A 24,441-nucleotide genomic window follows, 5' to 3' on the forward strand; every position below is an offset into this window, starting at 1 on the left:
TTCTTGAGAAAAAGTTCTGTATGGTCTCAAACTTAAAATCAAATAATCACATCACATTTTTGGAGTCTCGTACCAGTTCTTCTTCAAGAAAATTTATTTATTGTTAGCTTCAACAAAGCTCATTTATTTCTTCATTATTGAAAACAATAATTTTCCATTTCTCAATATATTTTCATTACAATTGATCGATTTAGATACGCAATTAATACATAATCATTTATTTTACTAATAGGAAAAAACAAGGAGTTAATAATTAGTGCAACTATGGAGGATTATTAACTTTATTTTTTAAGTCATTCCACTGGTGTCTCGACATAACTACCTTAACTTTTGAAACATTTAATTGTTCTTTTGCGAAATACTTTTAATACATTCACTATCATATATGAAGTCATTTGCTGTATTTTCAATTTGTATTGTACATATATGGGAAATAGCAAAACAAGGTACATAAAATGAATTTTTATTTAATATAAACAAAAAAACGTTATTAAATATTGAGTATTTCATATGCAATAAAAACTAAAGTATAATAAATCTCAAAAGTATCAAGACATTTGAAATTGGCTATTAAAGGAACAAAAAAACAAAACAAGTCAACTAATAAAATATTTAATAAAAGTAATCAAATAAAATGAAATAATATTACAAAACACAATGCATTTAAGGATTAACCCTTAACTGCATTGTGTTGCCGTCTGGAAACATACCTACAGTAAATTCAGGTTCCATAGTCACTGCAGATATATATTAATTCGCTTATGTGCCCTGAAGAAATACGATAACATTTTACTTACACGCATTTATGCCCGCGGCGCGTCGGTGGTTCCCCGCATGTTCTAATTAACCTCTGTATCGGATTATCCACCCATGTGCTCGCATGTAAATATATGCAGACGGGGAGTAAGGCAACATTATTAGCTTTATTTGATACATTTTGCACAACCGAAATCATTCCCGGCATTGAGTAAGTTATGTATAAACCTGAATAATATATCATTTAACTGACCATAATACTTTTGTATAGTGTATACAGAGTGTTTCAAAACATCTGTCGGAAAATGAAGGGTGTAATTCTTCGGTTTGCTGTAAGGAAAAAAATCCTATTAACGTGGATCCGAGAACGCACCGTTTTCGAGATACATGCTGTCAAAAAACAGGTTTTTTCAGTTTTTTAGTGATACCTCAGGAATCGTTTGAAATACAAAATTCAGATTTTGTGCACCTGTTAACATTAATATTAATTACGTTTTGAACGCTACGGACGTAGGTTCATATAAACTTTATTTCTCAAAATCACTCGTAGAATCACCCCTTAAATTTATGTTATACTATTCTGATACACCATCTATTGTCTGAATATTTGTAAATTCCGTTTCTTTTGAAAATTACACTGATTTTATTAAATAAAAAATTTTGTTGATTTTTGAAATTTCGTAAATTTTTTTGATTTAGGAAATGTTTTTATCCACACATCTTACTCCATTTTGAAAGTTATGTCAAATTTTGAATATTTCATTAGTTTTTAGAAACTGCCAATATTTGGAAATTTTGTCAATTGTTAAAAATTTACTGGTTTGAGATGCATTTTTTAATGTTTTTAAATCAAAACGAGCAACTGAGATGCTGAGATGAAGGACTTGACAATATGTCTAATTCTCACGCTCCTTAAACTAACATCCCCCTTATTTAAAACCTGTTTTAATAACATTTCCATTCGTCGCACCCCCTTCATGTGCTAATGGACAGTATTCTAGTTGTGGTCCATTTTAGTGAGTCCTATGGGGCTTGTATCATTCTTTGTACATAGAATTGTGAGTACAAAACCCAATAGTTTCAATGTTATACCAGTCTATTGACCTTAAACAAGGCATTGTCAGCAAAGACAATAAAGGGTGTCTGTAGGACACCCCCACACACATCTGTTTACCACAGGTTTTTGCATTTCTGGTTAAATAAGCAGTATTTAGAAGCATCAATTCTGAGATGTGTCTTAACCTTAAATCTAAAAAAAACTTCACTGTTGTCTCTAAACAAAACTGGCAAAACTGAAGTACTTTATATTTTGTTGATAAAAAAAGGAAATGGGCCTCTTGATAAAACATATTTTTATTTTACAGGGTTCATTGACATAAGGATTTCAAAGGAACTATTATATCATCATACTAATGATAGATAAAGTGGGCTTGTGTTCTGACATCATGCTAATGATGGATAATGTAGGTTGTAACTCCACAAAACATAAACTTCTTGTGTATAAGAAATTTTGGTTTAACTCAGTTTCATTCACTTAATAAATAGCTTTTTGTGACAAAACACATAAAGCAAAGGTCTAGAGACTTATAGATCATGTGAACGTTAATAACTTAGACAAAATAACACTGAAATGATTATGAGGACAATGTATTTTGGACAGTATACACTAAAGTTCAATGTATTTGCTTGGATATAATTCATTTGAAAGTCGGTACAAACCTAAAAATAGGTGTATATCAAGCTTTTTTCATTAAAATTCATTAATTGGCTTCTTATTGGAATTACTAGTAAATTTAAGTAAAGATTGCTGCATTCAACTTGAGAAAAATAGTTCAGCTAAGTTTCCTGCATTTTGGAAAAGCAAAATAATTTTTTTCTCTGCAGGCACAAATGTTTTCTTAATAGTGTATCATTAACTGCTACTGAATTTAAAAATATATTGAATAACACAGTTCCAGATTTCTGTCAAAATAAGGTGGTTGAATATTAAGTGGTTTTCCACATGATATTTATAAGTATTTGTGAAATTTCATTTAAAAAAAGTAAGAACTTACTGAGGTTCGATGATTTTGGTCAATCAATCTGACGGTTATGGTTCAAAGTCTAGGCGGCAGTTTTACTAATTTACTCAAAACCACATTATTGTTTATCAACTAAAGTAAATGTTGAAAATGCAGCTAGATTGTCCTGTAGCATTTGCACAAGCCTTGTGGGACCGGAACTGCGGCTGACTTTCTGTTGTAGGAGTAGTTGATTCCTTGTTGTAGTAGTAATTCATTTCTTGCTGTTGGTTACCAATATTCTTTAGTATGATTTTGAGCGGTAATGAATACATTTTTGAGACTTAAGAAAGAGAAATTCAGAAAATCAGACGATTGAAGACTCATACGAACCAAGAAACGAAATTGTTCAATTATTATGAAAATAACAACCATCACGTCATAGAAAAAAAGAACGTCAATACGTCATAGTTTTATTGTGTTATTTAATTTAAAATAATTTTCACCTTAGACTGAACGTTACTGCATTGGCTTGTGACCATACACTAAATGCCTAGTTCCTTCCGTTACGCATTTAGGTGTTTTCCGCTCTATATGACATCGGCCTCAGAGTGCGATGGAGCAGTGGAACTAGTTCACTTTTTAGGTGCATTTAATCAATATTCACGTTTACCTGAAAGTTAGTATGCTGACAAAAAGCCATGGAAATATAGAAAAAGGGGATATCAGATTGCGTTTCGTTCCACTTTTAGGTGTTTTCCACTAGGTATGTGACAACGGTATACGCGTATGATGGTGTAGTAAGAATTAGAGGAGAAAATTGTATCTGCGGCCACTTTCTCCGCACTATTTTCTACATTGAAGTTTATATTACTGACGTAAGTAGGATGACGTTCCCGGTAATGTACCATTTTGGGTCTCCGACTGTTGTGTCAAAGACAGAGAGAGAAGGAACTAGGAAATAGTATCTTTGTTTTTCAAGCTAAGCGTCACTAATGATATTTTGTTTCTTGATGCAGTGAGAGTTGATGAACCAACAAAGCAAAAATTGAAATTAGTAGAAATTATTTTAACTAAAATGAATTCGATTTTTTGAGTTGGAACAATCTTATTTACGGGCCAGGTCATTAACCATATTATCAGCATTCATAATACTTATTTTTACTTCCGCCAAATTGTTATAATTGCAGAGTAAACCAAATTATGTATGAAGAAGATAATAAAATATTTTAAAATCTTTTTTTTTTAATAATATTCACGTTAACTACTTTGTATCTTGTTTATACCACTTCAATCTTGCTTTTTTGCTTATATTTCATGAAATTAATAAATTTCATAGTGGTAAATTATAATCGAGTTCGATTTTCTGTCAATACACAGATAGTCAAGAGGGATTTACCGAGAGATTAGTAGGAGATAATATATTAACTGAGCTAATTTAGGTAAAAAGAGATCTTGAAAATAAAGTTTGAGGGCGATAAGGGGTAAATGAGCCTTTCAATCGCAAAAGAGCGCAAACTTATTAATTTTAATAATTTATAAAGTATATATTTAATATTAATATATATTTAAATTTAAAATATTTACTTTTCTCTTAATTCTTTTAATTATTCCGAATTAAAATTAATTTAAAAAAGAGCCTCAGTGCCAGTAGAATTGAGAGAATTTAAAAATAAATTTATTTATGAGGAAATTGAATAGGCTTCACCCAAAAATCAAGAAAGATGAAATGTAAGCAACAAATGAAAGAATATAAGAAAAATATTAAAATTTACTAGTAGAGTATGAACAAAAGGATTTTTTTGACAAAGATTTTAGAAATCACATTACCCTGTGTAATAGTTTGAAGCAATCTTCTGTGGTATTAAGCATTATCTATTATCAAATATGCATACGTATGAAATTTTAAAGTTCAATGTGAACAATGATCAAGAACGATAAAATGAAAATCTACTGCGACTTTCTAAATCAAGATATACATTTCTGCAAAAATCTAAAATTATTGGCATTACTTCAGAAGAAGGAGATTTGATTATTTATTTCTCATTTACAAATCAAATTATATAGAAAAAAAAATGTTAAGTAATTTTCATAGATTATGATTTTTTTAACGACAGTTCAAAAATTCTTAAAAGTTAGTTAAGTTTTGAGTCCATCCGCTGTTAGTATAGAAGTTTCTTTTTTACCATGAAAATTAAAGTGTTGCCCAGAAAATATATCAAATCAGAGAGCTTGACTGAAGATTGAAGAAATGGTATTTTACAAAGTTTGCTAAAATATGTGGACATTTCGAATAAATCACAACGCTGTATAATAAAGTTACGAAGAAATTTGAAGTTACGCCTCTAACCATATCAAAAATACGATAAAAAGCAAAACAGCAATATTTTTATGGTGAAATCTTTGCAAATGTTTCATCATATAAAAGAATTGTGGCCGAAAAGGCAAACATTTTTCGGAAAACAAATAAAAATAATCAAAATCGTGCCTTTGAATAAGCGGGGAACTTTTTGCAGTTTAACGTGCACAGTATGATTTTCAAAATCAACTTTATTCCACAAATTTAAATATGGTAACGATTTTAAACGCATTTCGCCCACAGTTAAACATTTCCTGATTGGTAACAATAAACTTTTCCGCTTAAAATGTTCCATTTTAATGGTTAAACACAATGGATATTCCAATCACTTTTTTGACTATGTGCATATAGACGAAAAATGGTTTTTATCTCAGCCAGCAAAAACATACCCATTATGTCAGTCTGGTTGAAGGATTACCTGAAAGAACGTGTAAAAGTAAGCGATTCATAACAAAAGTAATATTTATTAGCTACAGTAGCAAGATCTTGATACGAGGTTTATAAAAAACAATATTTTGATGGAAAAATGGGAATTTCGCCCTTCGTTTTTATTGAAAAAGCAAAACGAAATAATAAAAATCGTCTAAAAGGCGGTCTTGTTATTAAAAATATCGAATGGGTTAATATTGCAGAATGCAAAAAAATGATTTTGAACAATTTTACACCTGCAATTATAGTCAAGTTTCAGACATCTGCACAAAAAAACAATTCCTATACAACAACATAATACCAAGCTTCATTCGTATAATGATGATCAAGAATTTCTGTCTGAAAGATCTAGGAATGACTGGAATGTTAAAATCAGATCTCGATCACCAAATAGCCCGGATTTGAACGTTTTCGATCTCGTTTTTTTTTTAAATTCAATTCAGGCACTTTAATGTGAATCATCTTCGAAAAGTGCTGTAGAGTTAATTGTGCGAAACTCGCATTCATTTAATTACAAAAAGATAAACTGATAAATATTTTTATAAATTTACAAGCCGATATGGAGCAAATGATGACGGTTGGAGGTGGAAGGAATTATTTAATTCCTCATATAAGTAAAGCCAAACTTCCTAATGGCAAATTATTTAACGTAAAATATCTCTTAATTTTATTATGGAGGTGTCTGGTGGAGTGAAATTGGTGTGTTAAACCTTAAATATCTAGGGTGGTAATCTTCATCTTCATTCAACAAGGTCTAGATAAAGACTGTTCAGGGATAGTATTAAAGCAAAAAGATATATTTGTTTAATGTCATTTAATACATTATCTCTATAAAAATACATATATACATTAAAAACTTTTAATAATAATAATGCATTGCCTTAAGTATATGTGAATTTTAATTGATGTATGGTTTACCGCCAAGAAAATTTAACTTCTTTCTTACATTATATAAATTTAATTCATGAGATAACATATTTAAATTTACAGATAATATACAGCACATCAAAATCATGAAACTTTTTTTAGACAATTTGAGCATGTAAATGTTAGGCTATCAGATGTTATAGCCAGATTATAGAAATAATCATCGACTTTTTGATGAAACAAGCCCACTAATTCGTCCCACTTATAATCAGTATGAGTCATGATGATGTTTTTTTGAGTGTGAAATCAGGGTATCCATGCTAAATGTTTTTGTAGGACTTAAGCTGCCCTAATTTGAAATTCACCTGCTGAGCATACCGAAAGTATACGACTCATACGCTAATACTGTTCCATACTAGGAGGATTTCCGAAATTTTATTTTTAAAATAATTTTTTCAGTTGTTGACCATAAATATCAACCGAAAAAATTATCAACATCACACACACTAATGTAATCCATTTTTATTATTTTTTTGCAGAGCAGACACGTTTAAATTTGTTTAGAGTCGAGGTATTTCTAAAATAATGTTTATATTAACGTTTTTACATTTTTCGTTGTTAAAGGCAAATATTGCAGACACGATCATGCACGGTAATGCAATGAGCTCGTGTGTTATCAGTAAAATTTTCTGAACTTTGAAACTCTAACTTAACGTCAACAATGCTGCTCTTGAGCGATTCGTTTCGTTTCGAACAGCTCATTATAAATAAGGACCTGTTTGAAAACTTTTGGTTACCTATTTAATGCTCACTACTCATTTTTCCTAAGTGTGACTTTTGAAATTCGGTGTATATACATTTTATATTTTTTTAGCAAAAAAATTACTTTTTACTAAAATATAAATTTAGAAATTCATAGAGATACACCTCGAAGTTAAGGTATCAAGGTATGTGAGTGATATTTAAATTGGCAAAGTACATGTTATCTGTCTTAAAATTATCTTTCCCTTCTTTTTGGGAGAAAATAACGAGGTAACGAGCTCTCTCAGACATAGATTTTACCGTTCAAATGTCTCTTTGTAGTTCTTAGAGCGCGGGTAATTCATGAATTTCGCAACTTCGAAATGCTCTGTGAATGGGTTTATTATTTCCAATTTCTTCTAATAGTTTTAATCTACATATGTATTACATCCCTGGGATAAACATGTTTTACTCTCAATTCGATGGATGTAATGAAGATCGATTTTTTAAATATCTATATGCGTCGACGTAGCAATTTTCATCATTTCCTTGACGCGCTAATTTAATTTTTTCCTTACTCATACTAACATTTTTGTAATCTGAAAATATATCGAACGCGGAATTCAAGGGAATGAGCAGATTGGTATTGGTCTCAGTATTGGATGTGGTAGATGGTGGATGTCCTGCGGACCAATTCCAACTTGTGAGGCAAAGAGCCGTACTTTCAAACTCGTTAATGTATAAAATGCGCTCTTCACAGTGGTGGTAAGTCCAGAACCCTGAACGTTTTCAATCTCATTACAATTCAATTCGTAAATCATCGATTCGAATAGGTATGCCCCCATATTGTTAGTTAAAGTGCAGGTACCTGTTTTTCCTGCAACGGTTTCTTTTTATTAAATTCTGCCTTAATATACAGATCAGCTTGACTAATATCCGTAAATACATCTTGCTAATTAATGACAATTTCATCATTATAGTTCAATTTGTTTGTTAAAGATGATATATATGCCGTTCTTCTCTCGTAATCGATTCATGTACTGTAACTGAGAGAAATATCTGTAATTTCTCCGATTTGATATTCATATTTGCGTGCTATAAATGGTAAGAAAATAATATTTTGTGGCGTAAGCGATTGTTTTAATGTTTGATGGTAGACTGCAATCAGGTTCGTAATGATACTGCATATATGATTTTCCGTATTTTCTTCAGCTCATATCATTCGTCAATTAAAAACCAATACCATTCTTTTTTAGGTGTAATCGTATTATAATTTATTCTCCACAAAAATTGAACGGTTTTGAATCTTGAGCTAATTTATTTATTGTAATACTATCTATAGTTCTTTTATTTACAGGTAGGTAAATCAGGTTTGTTGGCTCAACAACTATGCTGTACCCGGGATCGACGATCGGTGAAAATTCATCTAACGTATGTGATGGATTATTTCTAAAATTAAATCTCGATATAATATTATACTCGAGTCGTATTGTGATAACACGCTAATAACGCTTACTAGAATATTCGATGTATGCAAGACATCGGCTTTTGAAAATTTGCGCTAAATTCATAATAATTTTCTAATGCCATCTTCAGGGTTAAAGACTATGCCGTAGGCACACTTTAATTTACATTTTAGTGTGTTGTTATTACATTTTAAATTAATATTTGTCATTAATTGTTAGTTTCCTTTTCTCTCATTTGGATTTTTAAAAATGCATCTCTCTCAATATCAGCAATTTTATAAGATCCTGTGGATATTTCCACAACGTATGTCGGTTCCTTTCCCTTTTTCTCAATTTAAAGTAGAATTTATTGCGTCCAGGTTTTATATTTGGGATTAAGTTGAACAGGAGGGTTAATATCGACACTCAAGCAGCTAGAATAACTCTTTAACGTGCACTTTTGAGATATTGCTATTACTAATCAAACAAACGTTAACACTTCATAGTGATTTAGTGTATAAAAATGTCAATACGAGGTGACCACAATTAAAACTATTATATAATTGATATTGATCATAATTGAAAAATATTTTACTTTTTTCAAAATACTGAATGATTTCTGGAGGTATATAATATTTTCCTAATTTTCTTGTAATCTATCTAATGCGTACCAGAATCTTTATCTATATCCAAATTAATTGTACCAGTCATTTACATAGTTTTTTTTGGTAAATTATTTCTCATAAATATACGTATAAAATTAGTTAATTTTAACAGCTTAACATGACGTTCGTTATCTGGATTGATTAGTGAATGATTGGGCAGGTTTATAGGAAGTTTCTTGATACATTTTTTTCAACTGTAGACTATATCTTATTTTGTATGGCTTAGGATACAAGCCATTCCTTGGAAGATTAGTAATTTTCTGGACGAGTTGGTGACTTAATACTGAGCACTAGGTAAGTAAATTATATTTACTTCTAATTTTCATAAATCTTTTTTCCCATTCACTTTACATAATTTTACCCAATTCATTTGGACGAAGGTAAAATATACATGTATAAAAAACTTCTTAGAAAATTTGAAGCATATATTAGCTAAATTTTAAGCCGACTTAAATTGTATATAAAGATTAAGAAGGATTATATATATAATTTTTTTTTTGTATGCGTATAAACAGCAGGTATAGGTGATATTTGTGTTGTTAAATGTACAGACATTAATCACTACATGAAATATTCGCGTGACGTGAGATGTTTACAACAAATTACTTCTAATTGTGCATAAACGATACTTTTCTTTTGTGTTTGATGTGCTTGGCACTAATCTCTTCACTTGTTGGTGTATTTGTTAATACACAAAGTGGAAAATAAGTCTAGAACATCATTTATACCTCAAAAACAGCTTGACGTAATTTAATGCACAAAAAATGTAATTCTATAGAACTGAAAGCACAGTGTTAGTGTGAGTGTACGTATTTTGAGCGTTTATATTTGTATAAAAAGTTAATAACGCTAACATGAAAATTCTAGCCATCGACCAATTCAGTACTAATTCAATATCTATATTGATTCGTTTCCCTTGTAAATTATTCATCTGTTCAAGCGGGAATTGCAAATTTTCATATCAGACCGAAAAAGGTACCTATTTGATTATAATAATTGTTAATTGAAAATCTTTGCGGGAAATTGACTGTTTGTAGGACTGAAACTGAGTACGGGTGAAAAGATGTGTTATTATATGGATTTAGACCAAAAATTCATCAGATACACTACACTTATTCTTACTTTTCTTTTAATGAATCACTTCAATGTCATTTTACTATAATAATTTATTTGCAAAAAGTATGTAGTTCGGTATTAAATTTAAATGCAACAATTTGTTTAAACTCTAGTCTATCAGTGTTAAGCGTATTTAATAATTAATAATTGAATTAATAATTTATTAAATATCTTTTTTTTCTTTATTAGAGATATATAGATATATAGATGTTCTCTATTCAGTCTATTGGTTGGTACATAAATAAACATTTTGTATGTTTTCTCACTCGATTTAAACTGGATTAAGTTTTTTATCCATTTTCTCCAGAGATTTAATTTGACTCATATTTTGAAATCAAATCGATTTTTTTTTAATTCCCTGCTTTGTTTGACGACTATTTATGTTAAGTTTCATCATGTCCCTATCTATGGCAATTAATTGCAACAGGTTTGTTTCCAAACTTTCAATTTGTAATTTTATTGCTTCTTTCATCTCTTCTATCTATTTCTTCCTAAACACTAAAAATGTCAAGGAACTATTTTTGATGGAAAATAAATATATATTTTTTAATTATTGGTGGATAAATGTCGTTCGTCGCATTGAATAGTTTGAGGGTATTCAACCTTGGATGTAGTCGCAACGCTATCGTCCCCTTGATTTTTTATAGGAAATTTCATCTTGATTGGTTGTTGCTTCGATAATATACAGACAAGATTCTGTACATACAAAAAAGAGATTAAATAATGTCTAGTACCTATACTAATATATTCTGTAATAACACCTTTTTATAGGACTTCTAAATTAGTTTTATATGAGTTGATATCAGTATGGAAGAATAAGCTATGTGAGGAACATTACTATTGGAATGAGTGATAGATCTGAGTCATTCAAAGGTTTTTCGACTATGATTAGTTATTATGATTTACATTGATAAGCCTTTACTAATTGTAACAAAACCGTACGAAAAGTATGGAGAAAATAGGTCTAAAAATATTTTGAGATGAAACCGGACTCATCAAATTTAAAATATCAGAAATTGCCCTCATTTGGCGACAAAGACCCGCTTTGTACGATTTTTGGAGTACGTAAAGTCATCTTTCTGCTTTACTCTTGCAGCAAGTGGGACTAAACGCTTTAATTTTTCAATTTTGAAAATAGCTACGAGGTGACTCAAAAAAAAAGATGTTTAATCCTAGTTAGAACGGCCTGTATAAGGTGTTTCAAATTGATTGCCGTATAGGGCACTTTTGTTAATAGTTTTTATCCAACTATTTTTCTATCGAAAAATTAAATGTCCCGCGTATAAAAAAAAATAAAGTTGATGATGGTAGCCGAAAGACGAAACGTCGGGTAACAAATCTGCAAACGTCATCGTGTAGCCGAGAAAAGGTGTCAGTGAGAATGTGCTTGTGATTGTGGGCTTCCTTTTCAAATAACGCTCACAAAATAAAAACGAAATCTCTGGTTTTTACTTTTTTCGGCCACTTCCCGGAAGCACTCAGGAAATTCAAATTTTGAAAACGACATTTGGACAAGCGCTAAATTGCGCAATATTGCTTCCATTTAAACTTCTTCGCATCTCCTTAGTTTTTGAGATTCCGATTGAGAGGGTTAAATTTGAAATGCCTTGCAGTTTTGTATGCGTATACTCGGACGAAATATTGTCGCGTGAAACACGCGGAAAATACAGTCGAGTAATTTGACACTTTCATTACAGAAAATGTAATGTTATCAACGAAGGCAAGGGTCTTACCATGGACTGACCTGTGATCTCTAATTAGTAGGTGGGTGCTCATAGCATCAGCGAACGATAAAGACAAACCGATATTGCTAGGAACAACTAGCGGTAGCATTTATTACACCGAATGAACGTGAGAATGCCCTAACTTAAACTGACCTGAGCTAATCTCTCAGGTTATCATATTTGGAATAAACCCCAGTTTCACGGAAGATTTCCTTCGCATGTATCTTCGTCGCCTGGTCACACCAATGGCTCGATATATGCGATTTCCCAATGGTGTTTAGCAATCCAGCCGTGCGGCACCCTTGTCTCTGCGCAGCCCTTTCGTTGGCCTCTTGAACAACGGTAATAACATTCAATGGGCCATTGAACAAAAAATCAGGCTCAGTTATAGCAGCCCGGCAAACATATTCCAAATACCGGAACCACGCTTGAGACTCCCAAACCCATACGACTTGTCTGTCGTTCATACATACTGCGAACTATATACTATATATATATACATATTTGTATATATATAAATGTATATATATTTATATGTATATATATATATATATATGTATATATACAACGATTATAATACGAGGTAACCCGAAATGGTACCGCGGAACCCTCGCTAAAACAAACGACTACCTGTTGCGGTGAAGTCATGGCAACGCAATGCGACCGGCCAACCGCGATTCTGTGAAACGCGGCTGCCATTGGGTATCACTGGTACCGCATTTTCAGTTGACGATCGCGCGTATAGGTTAAGTTTAACCTCAAACGTGTCGAGTGTGTGTGCGCGACGGACTTTTACCCGACTTTTACCGAGATTTTGTCCCGATCCGTACAGATTTTACAGTTTTTTCTTTTCTCCCGGGATCTTTTGGGAGATATTTGCTGGTTCTTAATTGAGGCTGGTACTGTTCTGTGTTGATCTATATGAGGATGCGATTTATTTTATGGATTTCAGTTTATTTATATGGCAGGTAAGAATGGAGGGCAAACGATATAATGATGGTCGATGGGCGTAATAGGGAGATTGTAATTTGGGGTTTGCTAGCCTTAAATCAGGAAAGTTCTGCGCTCATTTGTTGTGGCAACTTGATAGGTTTGTCATTTTGTCTTTGCGCGCGCGCTGGTCTATGTGACTGTTGGTGTTTCTGAGATATCTATGCATCATTAGGAAGATACGGAGTTCTTTTTTGAAGGAATTATTTTTTCTTTTATTGGTTTGCGCAGTTTTCCTTATTTAAATAATATCTCGAATGATTGAATATTTCCCTTGAAACTGTATTTGATAGATTTAAATATTCAATTTGTGTATTCTCCGAAATCAAGGAAATTTATAGTTCATGCCGTCCTTTCTCTTCTGCCCTAAAGTTTTCAAAGAAAAAGGTTCTTTCTTTTGCTGTGAAAACCGGGAAAACTATGTTATAAGTAGTAAATATACTACTTACATCAACATTCTAGAAAAAGGAGTATAGGTTTGGAAACATGTTGGTGTTGGTGTATTATTACATACGTTGGTAACGTGAGGTAAACCTAAATTTTATTAAAAGAAATATAAGTATATGACATACAACCACCAGATATTATTAACACTAGAAGATTGCCGTTAGGTAGGCTTGGTATCTATACATACGGCATTATAGAGAAATGAACGTTGCATTAAGCAAGTAGGAAGGTATTAATTAGCGTTTTTGATTTTTTAATTAGACATAAGTAGGAATAAAAAGTCTACTTTAAATTTTTACTTTTTAAGACGACATCCTAGTTATTTTGTAACCGTATAGCATATCGGCATAATTAGGTCTCAATAAAAGATATCAAGTAAATAGAAAAAAGTATATTTAAATATGCCATCGTCGACCACTCCGCGATAGTTTTTCTTAAAATTTGTCTGAAACGAAACTGTAGTTTTCGATACCAATTTCCTAGCATATTGCATTAAACGGTTGATTTTTGTTTACGTTTACAGTTTCACTTGAATTTTAAAAACAATAACCTTAAAAAAAATCAATAAAGATGAATTTGACCTCGATTAACAAACGAATTTGTGTTGAAAAATGAAAATTCTAGTAGATTTTATTCAAGGTTTCGCTAAAAAGGCGACGGAAAACGACATTTAAGTGTTAGTTGTTTTAAATCGAATTTTAGTTTTATGAGGAGGATTTTAATGGTTGCTGCAGTTTTCGTTACTCTTCAATGCAGTACTTTTAGTGGTAAATTATAATATTCATTATGGTTTATTTAAATTTGTTTAAATTACCCAAAATATCAGACATTTAGCCATAGTCTGGACGATAATTTACAAACATTTATTTGGGATTTCTTTATTTTCCTTTCATTTTGAGAGCAGTAGTTGTAGTGTTGTAAAATAAGAACATAATGCGTGATTATTAAATATATGATCAAACAAGTCCGGGAAAGAATGCGTTTTTTTGCAAATTTTCGATTTTTTCCCGATATCGCCTTTTGCCTCCCCGAAATGTCATGGTATTTCTGATGGTTTCCGAAATCCCAATAGCGTGAATAGAGGTCGGCATTTCTTAATATGAATTCTTAGCTGTCTTTAACTTTAATGAACGAAAACAATAGCAAGCAGTATGCATAAAAACGGTATTTCGAACACACATTACAGGTTAGTTCAGGTTAGTTCATTACAGGTTCACAAGCAAAAACACAAAAACATCGAGTTCATCATGTAAATTCGTATTTATAATTCAGCAATCAAAGGTACTGTAGGCGTGATGTAACATTATTCTTTAAAGTATAATTAACGTTACTTGTGTTGTTAATGCAAATTATTAAAGAAGACTTGTGTGTCAGAGCCTTATTAGGAACATTGTGTATAACAATATTTACCGAATAGCGATAAACTTGTTTAGGTGCGTGGACCAATATGCAGGATTAGCGCGTATTTATCTTTGAGATGGATCATTTAAGATTGCTAAGAAGAATTGTTACTGACGACTGGCTAAAAAGGTTTTATTCATTGGAAATATGCAGGGATTTAGGGAAATAACTTTCCTAAATTGGACGAATGCTTAAGAACATTATTTTATACAAAAAAGTTCCTTACAACAGTGGTTGTGAGTACAACCATTTTTCCGGAAAGCAAAAAATTTTTTTGAGAATTGGCAACGTCGCGTCGTGTTTATTTCATTTCGATGCCTTCGTAAATAGTCGCATCAACTATGTATGCATGTTTACTTGTTTTTTTTTAGTCCCATACGTTTTACAATTAAAATTTAAACATTATGTGATTCATATTTTAATATTTTGAAAAGCCACCTACCTTTAAATTATTATTGTCATCTCTAATTAGCATAAAGTGTTATGTTGTACATTTTACACCACCCACATCACAATAAAAACACAAATTTGTTATTGTTTTCACTACATTAAATGTTTGAAATGTTCATCGTTTGAGTACGTGCATGCACGACAACGTTTTAACCAATTTTTCCGTACGTGATGAAAAATTCCTTTTGCCGAACTGGAAGTTTTCTTTCTGGGCAACGATTGGCGTAAATGCACCCGGTTTCTTCGAAATTTTGTAACGTTTCTTCATAAATCAACGATATCTCATGATACTCGCGTAAAAAAACACATTTTCACGTGGGTTTTGTTAATAAAACCGAATAAATTCGCGTACTAATAAAAGGTCAGGATTTGTCAGCTATCGGGTACTAAGGAATTGCAAAAAATCATAACAAAAACTCCGTTTCCTCGGTCGCCTTCAGTGCAGTGTTGCTGCTTAAGTCAATTTTTACCGATTGGGTTGTATTATTAGTGATTAATTAATTTTTAAATTGCTTTTGGCAATGTTATTGATGAATAATTGTAACTTTATTTGTTGCAAATCCGACAATCAACATGTGCCAAGTAAGTTTTTCGTCATTTTATTAAAATTTTAAGCTTATCATAGCTTTTCGGTTACCAGCTTTAACATTTTTTTGGAAAAATTATTGGGTTTCCAACTCCTGTTGAAAGGAATTTTCTTATTCAAAATAACGTTCTTAATCATTGATTATAATTACTAAAGTTATTTTCCTAATACCCTGTATTAATAGATTGCTCATTTATCACTGTGCATGTTATTGCCTATATACAGGGTTGCTCATTAGTGCGTCAAAGTGCGATATCTCAGTAAATATAAGTTTTGGAAGGAAATTTGTCTTAGTAAAGTTTTTGGGGAATAAAAGGCACGTATTTTTAAATTATATTCAAATGTACAGGGTCTGTCATAAAAGTGTAGTAGTACCAAATTATGTTTTTTTTTAATGGAAACCCCCAATTTTTTTGCCATTTTTGGATTTATCGTCAAATTTTAAGGATAGTTTATGAAATAGATCTTATATAAAAAATTTACCATTTTCGAGTTATTTGTGAAAATTCGAAAATTTTGATAGCTGCAAGGTCTCACGGAAATCAATGCTGTTTCCTAACCGTTGCGAATTTTGGAATCGATCTTATGAGGCTCCAAGGCGACATAATAAGCTACGTTTTGACATGTTTTAGTTTAAAAAGAGTTTTCCATAACCCTCGAAATAGGCCTCCAAAGTTGTATGACTTCAATCCTCAATAACTTGCTTATTTCAAATAGAATGCCCTACTTTTCTCGACGCCATCGTGTTCAGAATCCAAAAACCTACAACTTTTGTTAACATTGCCGTATCCCTAAACTCAACCGTTTCTGAGTTGCTGAAAATTGCCCCTTTTTTACATCTAAATTTGTATTTGAAAAGTGAGTTTCATAATTTGGTACTACCACACTTTTATGACAGACCCTATACATTTGAAAATAACTTAAAAATACGTGCCTTTTATTCCCCAAAAACTTTACTAAGGCAAATTTCCTTCCAAAACTTATATTTACTGAGATATCGCACTTTGACGCACTAATGAGCAACCCTGTATTGTTAAGGCACAATAATGGAAATTAGACTGTTCCAAACAGGTTCTGAAAACTGGTTCTTTATTCACGTATCTTGAATTCTTATCCAGAATATCATTTCTGGAGAAGCATCTGGACTGGGTATATTGATGACGACTCCATTGATCTGTCAAATTTGATATTTTAACAATCCAATACTGATTTTTCAGCGTTACACTGAACCAATTCCTGACGAATTAAAGTGGTAATTTGCACGAGCGCGATTATTCTGATAATTTTCCTAGTTGTCCTAGCAATATTGCAACAAACAGATACATTTGTATCTTGCAGTCCTATTCATAGATTAACATTTATTAAGTTTTCCTCATGAGTGTAATTCGTTTAACGAAAATGAATCCATAATTCTTATTTACCCTAAATTCACGCATTGTACGAATTTTTTTGCGATCGCTTCTGCACTTTTTCAACTAAATTCGAATTTAGATAAATTTTCCAAAAATTGTCGATAATTTTCGCCCTGATTAATTTTCTAACAATAGTTTCGCTAAAACTAGCCAACATCTCTAATGGGTTCTCCTTTACTCCTCGGTTGCGTTCTTCTGGTCCATACAAAACCCTCCAAAAACGTAATCGCAGACAAATTTTGAAAACGGTTGTCGTGCCATTTTTGCCCTTCAGAATTAATTATCTCTTGAAGTTGAAGCCGGAGTTGCATTCGAATTTTGACCTTCAATCTTAAATTTTGACTCGTATTAAGATGACGAGACAAGCAAAATTACCTGCACGAAAACTGCTATGTGTCCAGGCCGTTAGTCAAGAGTTTAAATTAACAAACACGATTTTGTCGTATGCCACTGAGAACATCGTTACATGCGAACATTAAAGTCGGTATTTCTGAACCGTTAACGAGGTATTATTTTTAAAAGCGACTGACCCGCAATATTTGCAGCCCACACGAATTCGCGTTTTACTCTTGACTCTTTGACTTTGGTAGCAAATAAATCACTTCACAGAAGAAAAAAAAAACGTGAGTTCTTAATGACACAGTACCAAACCAGCCAGGTTAAAATTGCGAGGTACCTACCTTTGCAATAACGATGATAATGTTTCCATCTCTGTCACCATCCGTTGAGTTCGTTTTGCGGGATCAAATTTGTGGATATCCTTGAAGAGGTGTAACAGTTAAAGGACATTTTGGTTTAATTTAGGAACCATCATCGAAAAATGAATGCATGAGTCTTAAATTAAAACCCTCTAAACCGCGACGCGCCAGCTCTTCCGAGAAACGCAGCAGACAGAGAAAAAAAACTGTAAATAACCTGTAAATAATTGGTCTGACGAGAGAAAACCATTGATCCAAACACCAGTTTCAAGGGCCTTAAATTAAACGGCTCTGGTATTAAACCCAATAAATAATCGCCTTTTGGGAAACGGGCGTCAATGTGCTTTTTTTTACCACTGCTACCGAAACTTTTTACACGTCTGAAGCTTCTGCTGTAACGAATAAAAGTTTCGAAATGAATTTTAATTTGGTTTTGAGGTTTCAAGCATCTCATCTAATTCCTGGAGGCCTCCTGAAAATATACTGGCGAGCATAAAATTCGGGTCACTTTAGTATTTTCGAAATTTTTGCCTTCCTAACTTCCAAAAAAATAAAAAAGGATAGCCCTTAGCGATTCTGAGGTTCTTTAACCTTGTTAAGGGTAAATGGTAAAAAAAACACGATCCTGTACCCAAATAACCGATGTATTGTACAGGTGTCAATTACCCAAGCACTGTAGCATTTTTGAACACAATTTTGTGCTACCGAAAAAAAAACTCATAATGACATAAATATCGCGTATTTCCCCCTCTTTTTGCCTTTCTACTGTTAGCGCAACTTGAAGTTAAAGAGAACATCTTTAACCAACTCGCCTAAAGTGAACAACGATTGAATGGAACTGATAAAGAGGATGCATAGATATTGAAGGTATTTTATCAATTTGTTTTTTTCATGGTAGAACCATGCAGAACCGTAAACATTTTCACAATTATCCGAAATTTCATGAAGCAATGCCGGTATGCCAGCGAAAAATATCCCTTCTCTTTAATACATTTACACCAATGGACAAAACTAAGGAAACTTTTCAATATGCACATATATTTTTGGTACCTTTGAAACAAATCATATATTTTTATAAAAGTATTTAATTAACAAATAAAAAAAGTTTTTAACATAATAATGCGTTGAATATCTCCAAGAAGAAAGGAACAAAAAAAAAGCGAAAATAGGTTGGACAAAACTAAAGAAACCATTTCAAAAACAACAAATATTTGAACATATCACAATAAAAAAACAAAATAAATTAATAATTGGTAGAATGTCCCTAATTTGCAATGACTTCTGCGCATCTTTTTGGCATTGATTCAAGAAGGGTGTTGATTTTCAACATATCTATGTCCCTCCATGCTTCTTGAATGGCTTGCTTTGAATCTGCTTTATTTGAGATATTTTTTTTCCGAACCTGAACTTTTAATTGACTCCATAAGTTTTCAATTGGATTCAGATCTGGACTTTGCGCTGGCCAGTCCAAAACAGCAATCTTTGCTTCTTTAAGCCAGGAAGTAACTATTGCCGCTTTGTGTTTCGGGTCGTTGTCATGCTGGAATACCCAAGAAACGGGCAGATTTTCGTCACAAAATGGTTCCATTGTATTTTTAAAAACGTCTAGACAAAGAAATCTGTCCATTCTTTCATCAATAAAATAAATTGGGCCCATTTTAAAACCCGAAAAACATCCCCAGAGAAGAACTGAACCTCCACCATGTTTTATGGTAGGTAGTGTATACTTTGGGTCATATCTTTTGCCCACTGGTCGCCTTATCCATGAAATCCCATCAGATCCAAATAAATTGACTTTTGTCTCATCGCTAAATAAAACTTTTTCCAAAATGTCTGATCACAATGTAAATACTTCTGTGCAAATGCAAGTCGGGCCTTTCTATTTTTTGAAGAAATAAAGGGGGTTTTAGCTGGTCGTCTGCTTACTATGCCAACTTCATTACATCGCCTTTGTACAGTCTTATAACTTAGATTGTCTACACCCAATTCGTTTAAAATTCCTCTTGCAGACAAATTCGGTTGTTTCATGGCTATACGTTTTATTCGTCTGTCTAGATTTTTGTTGGTTTTTCTTGGCCTACCACCACCACGTCTGCAAATAACCACGTGTCCTCGAGTCTTGTATCTACTTAAAACTTTGGATAGCACAGATTTATGAATAGAAAAATGTTTTGCAATATCAGCTTGCTTTGTTCCATTTTGAACAGCTTCAATAATTTTTAATTGTAAATCTTGAGATAAATACCTTCCAGTAGGCATTCTCAAAATATTATAGCAAACACTGTAGCACTCAAACACTGTGGTGAATATGAACATATTTTGCAAAATAGAATTCAACTGATAATGCGTTTTGCCAAAAAGTTTCTTTGGATTTGTCCCAATAAATAAACAAATAATGAAAAATTATTCTTATCACTGAGAATTAAAAAAATGTATATGGTACGTATTAAATAAATATTTCCTCAGAAGTAAATAAGATACACGGAAATGATGTACAGGGTGAAATTAAATTTATTTTTATATATTTAAAAAGTTTCCTTAGTTTCGTCCATTAGTGTATATTTGAAAATTTCCAAGTGACCCGAATTTTATGCTCGCCTGTGTATATACAGAGTGTTGCAAATTAGTGGGCCAAGCCGCCAACCACAGATTCTCGTCATACATGTCTATTGCGTAGATTTTTCAACACTAATGGAACGTACATTTTGTATAGAAATAAACTGGTAGATACGTTCGCGACGCAAAAGAACAATGGCTACCACGTATTGAGGGGCAATATGCTGGAATATCTCGTAAAGTGCGTGATAAATAAAATCTTTTAAACAACAAAACGATCAAGATAAATGAACATTTAGTTTAAAAAATTAAACACGTTCGCCATTGGCTTGCGCAAAAAAAGTGGGGAGGAAACGTGCCTATGACCTCTCATTCTCCCCGCTCTAGTTTCTATGTTTTTTTAATGAAATTAAAGAAAGATGTCCACCACCGAACTTTGCGTCACTGCAGAATTTCGTTAAAACATGTCAAGAAACACCGAAGTTATCAACAAAGTAATTTTTTTTAATAACCTCAGTACTCTGTATAGCGAGTATGAAGCGCCAAAGAGAAAAGTGGGATAAGAGAAGTCCAACTATTTCCGCTCAAGGAATCTGGGGTTAGAGGGTTGACCTACTAATTGGCAACGCCCCGTATACAGGGGCCTCACGACAGAGTTCACAGCAAATATCTCGCAACTCTGTAGGAATTTTAAGAAAGGTTTTAATGGAAACATGTGGGGTTGTGTTGGGGCTACAAATTGAAGTAATAATAAAGTATACAGAGTGGGGCACAAAGTTATGACGAAAGAAACTTGCAACTTTTTAAATGGTACATGCGGATTTCGACTGGGAACTCAAATATGTGAAAACATACAGGGTATACCATTGAAAAATTGCGAGTCTATTTTGCTATAGCTTCGTTCCCTATCCTGTAAATTTTATTACCATTTTAATTTGTAACCCCATCATTGATCTATACGCTTCTATTAAAATATATTTTTTTATTTCTACGGGGTTGTGAGTAATGTTTGCTGCAAATTCTATCACGATTATAATTAGTTATTATTTATATGCATACGATAAATGAAAACAAAAATGGTTAAGCTCTTGTTGCACCTGTAGACAACGTGTTTCGTACTTGTCAGCTGCGTGCACACGTAGCGTTAACACACGTGGCTTAGAGAATTTGCAACTAAAGGGAAAATCACATCACACTAAAAAAACCATAAGTGGTAGGTACTGCACATAAGCCAGACAATTAAGAAATTCGATCCATTGAGAAATCAGTAAAAAGTTTACATTCTGATACAAAGTAAAAAAAAGTATCATTTATCCATGATTAATATTTATCGGCCTCATGTTCCATTCTACATTCTACGCATTTATTAATATGATAAATAACAGCCAAAGCAACGGCAAACCGTAGACCCGGTATAACATAATAATATTGTAATGTTAGCTGGTAAACAATAATAGGTATTTGCCTTATATTTACCGGTTCTGCCATTCTGCGTAGATTAAGTTACGGTAATCTTAATGGCCGTTGTGGAGAATTGGTCAGCTTTAGAGTAAGCAAGAAAGTCATTCAAATTTTTTTGCTAGGCGAATTTGCGATGACTGTAATAGTTATTTATTCTGAAAGAGCTAAAAAAAAAGAAGAATACGCTTCCGTTCAAAATTTGAGGCCTGATGCGAAGCAGGGGGCCTGCATTCGGTCAAGGGGGTCATTTTCCTTTCGGCCCTCAGTATAGGCAACGTTTTGCGTATAAAATATTTTTCTGCGCGGCAATGAGGAATTTTCTACATTCTCTACATGCAAGTAAAATAATATTCTGCCTTCGTTACGTGATAAAGGCCATTAAGAAATTAAACGGGCGTTATTGTAACTGTACAATAACGCCCGTCGCTATTGGTACCTTTGCTATTTTGTATCAATATAGTAACGCCCGCTAGTCGTGAAGTCATTGTGTGCGGTATGAGAACTAAGATGTAAACGATCAGTTTCGCTTCATTTGTGCGCAAAATTAAATTAGAAAAACACATGTTGTGTCGCGGTACCACTGAAGTCGGTAGAATTAGGAAGATGGCTGCGAACAGGAGAAGGAAAGTGGTACTTAGTAACTCCATAGTGAAAATGGCTTGATCTGAAACAACGGAGCAACACAAGAAGGATTCTGTTGCAGTCCAGACGGGGAAGAAACGCAGATCTGTAAAGAAATGTGCGATTCTAAATATTGATGATGGTAAATATCAGGATTGCTCCTAGAAAGTCACGATTGTGTGAAAGGAGCATTAGCTCAAAGTGAGATAAATATTAATGCTGTCTCACTTTAAATGCCAGCACTAGTGCACAGTGCTACAGCACACATTTAGACATCAATCAGAATGGTATAATGTAAATATTCTGAGAATTCTCCCGAAAACTTTAATAAGAATAGCAATGTCTCGGGCAATGGCCCGACAATATGAAGCAACAAAGAAAGTTAATACCGTCAGAGCCAGAGGCAGTGATTCACCCTTTTCGGACCATCGAATACTTTCGGTGGTATGCGGGCCCAATGGCTTTGCCGTTGACCTGATCGGCGCTGGTGACCGCAAACCGTCATCAGATTTATGCCCTGGTGGCGACTCAACGCACATACATGCAGATACGTACATAAAACTAAGGCTCCAAGACAACAAACCGAAGTTATGAATATATCCAACCTACAGCTCAGTGGAATGTTAATAGAATATCGAATGATTTAAACCCAGACATGTTCGACCTGCCCTAAGGTACGATAGTCGCAATTTTTCCAACCGCAAATGCCACATGTTTCCCCGCACCACGCATATTCTGTAATGCGAGACCAATCGCTCCTTTCATACCAGAATGGTCAAACGAAAACCCGAGATGGATTTATATGCCTTAAGGACGAAGTTAATTAGCGAAGGCTGAAATGATTTATATTAGTGGAGCTATTAGGTCTATGGTTTGAAATTTCGATGTTTCACTTTCATTACAACGCCAATGCCTACGTCCTTCGTACCTGTGGTTTCGTTCAATTATCGTAGTTACAGGCATTTAAATGTACGAATCTAATTGATTGGTCAGGGCCAAGGTGAGGTAAAGGTGAAAATGGAAGTTCGCCCATGTAGAGAAAGTGATGGATTTTTTAATCGCAGATGATTAAAGTTCCTATATGTAGGCTGAAAAAGTCTTAGGAGAAATCCGAAGGTCAGCGAGTCGGGTGCAAGGTGCAGCCAAGAAAAGGCTAATCGTTTCGTGATTGTTGTTGTAACGACCTGAGATGATGATGCTTTATTAAATTTTGTTGCTTTCGAAGATTTTGCCTCATATTTTTCATGATAATAATCGATAAATATGGATCTTCATTTATCAGACAACCAGCATTGCGTTTCAGCTGTAGGCCTTCAAGAAATGTAAAAGTGATTGATTTGCTGCTGCAGTCCTCGGCGAATTCTATCCTCCGATCATTAATTAAAAAAAATTAGTCAATTTTATTACTTATTCCAGTAATCTTGGATTGATCGTGGTCTTTCACGAACGCGCTCAGCGTAGGGATTGGCGGCGTTATCTAAGTGCCCACCAGCTTCTTCACACACCAAAATCGTTTGGGTTCTCTCTTGTACGGTCAAATACTCGATCGTGAAGCAGTATCAACGATCGGATGTTCAAAAGATGTTTTACTTGTTTACGTTATTAATTATTTGTCATGTTTCATTACCATAAATTTATTTTCGCTCCATAGAATTTTTTTTAAGGTGGAGAATCGTCATTTAAGGTATCAGTTGAGTTTCGTTAATTAGTGTTTTCT

General features: G+C 33.1%; 1 protein-coding gene and 1 long non-coding RNA gene across 3 annotated transcripts in view; one reads left to right on the forward strand and one right to left on the reverse strand.

Annotated features, from left to right (window-relative positions):
• Positions 1 to 267: 267 nt before the first annotated feature.
• LOC136348223 (uncharacterized) lies at positions 268 to 3,256 on the reverse strand. Of its 2 annotated transcripts, none has more exons than XR_010733603.1 (2): positions 2,811 to 3,256; positions 268 to 1,086 (listed from the first exon to the last, which is right to left on the reverse strand). It is a non-coding gene; the product is annotated as an uncharacterized lncRNA (long non-coding RNA). The 2 variants fall into 2 exon arrangements; XR_010733602.1 differs by having other exon boundaries at positions 268 to 2,005.
• Positions 3,257 to 12,792: 9,536 nt separating this feature from the next.
• Positions 12,793 to 24,441, forward strand: part of LOC136348349 (rho GTPase-activating protein 20-like) — a 188,526-nt gene continuing 176,877 nt past the window's right edge. The window contains exon 1 of the mRNA XM_066299095.1: positions 12,793 to 13,070. The gene's annotated coding sequence lies outside the window, so the exon portion shown is untranslated. The remainder of the gene's footprint in view (positions 13,071 to 24,441) is intronic.

This window comes from Euwallacea fornicatus, chromosome 32 (assembly GCF_040115645.1).
Source record: "Euwallacea fornicatus isolate EFF26 chromosome 32, ASM4011564v1, whole genome shotgun sequence".
Taxonomy (NCBI): Eukaryota; Metazoa; Arthropoda; class Insecta; order Coleoptera; family Curculionidae; genus Euwallacea; species Euwallacea fornicatus.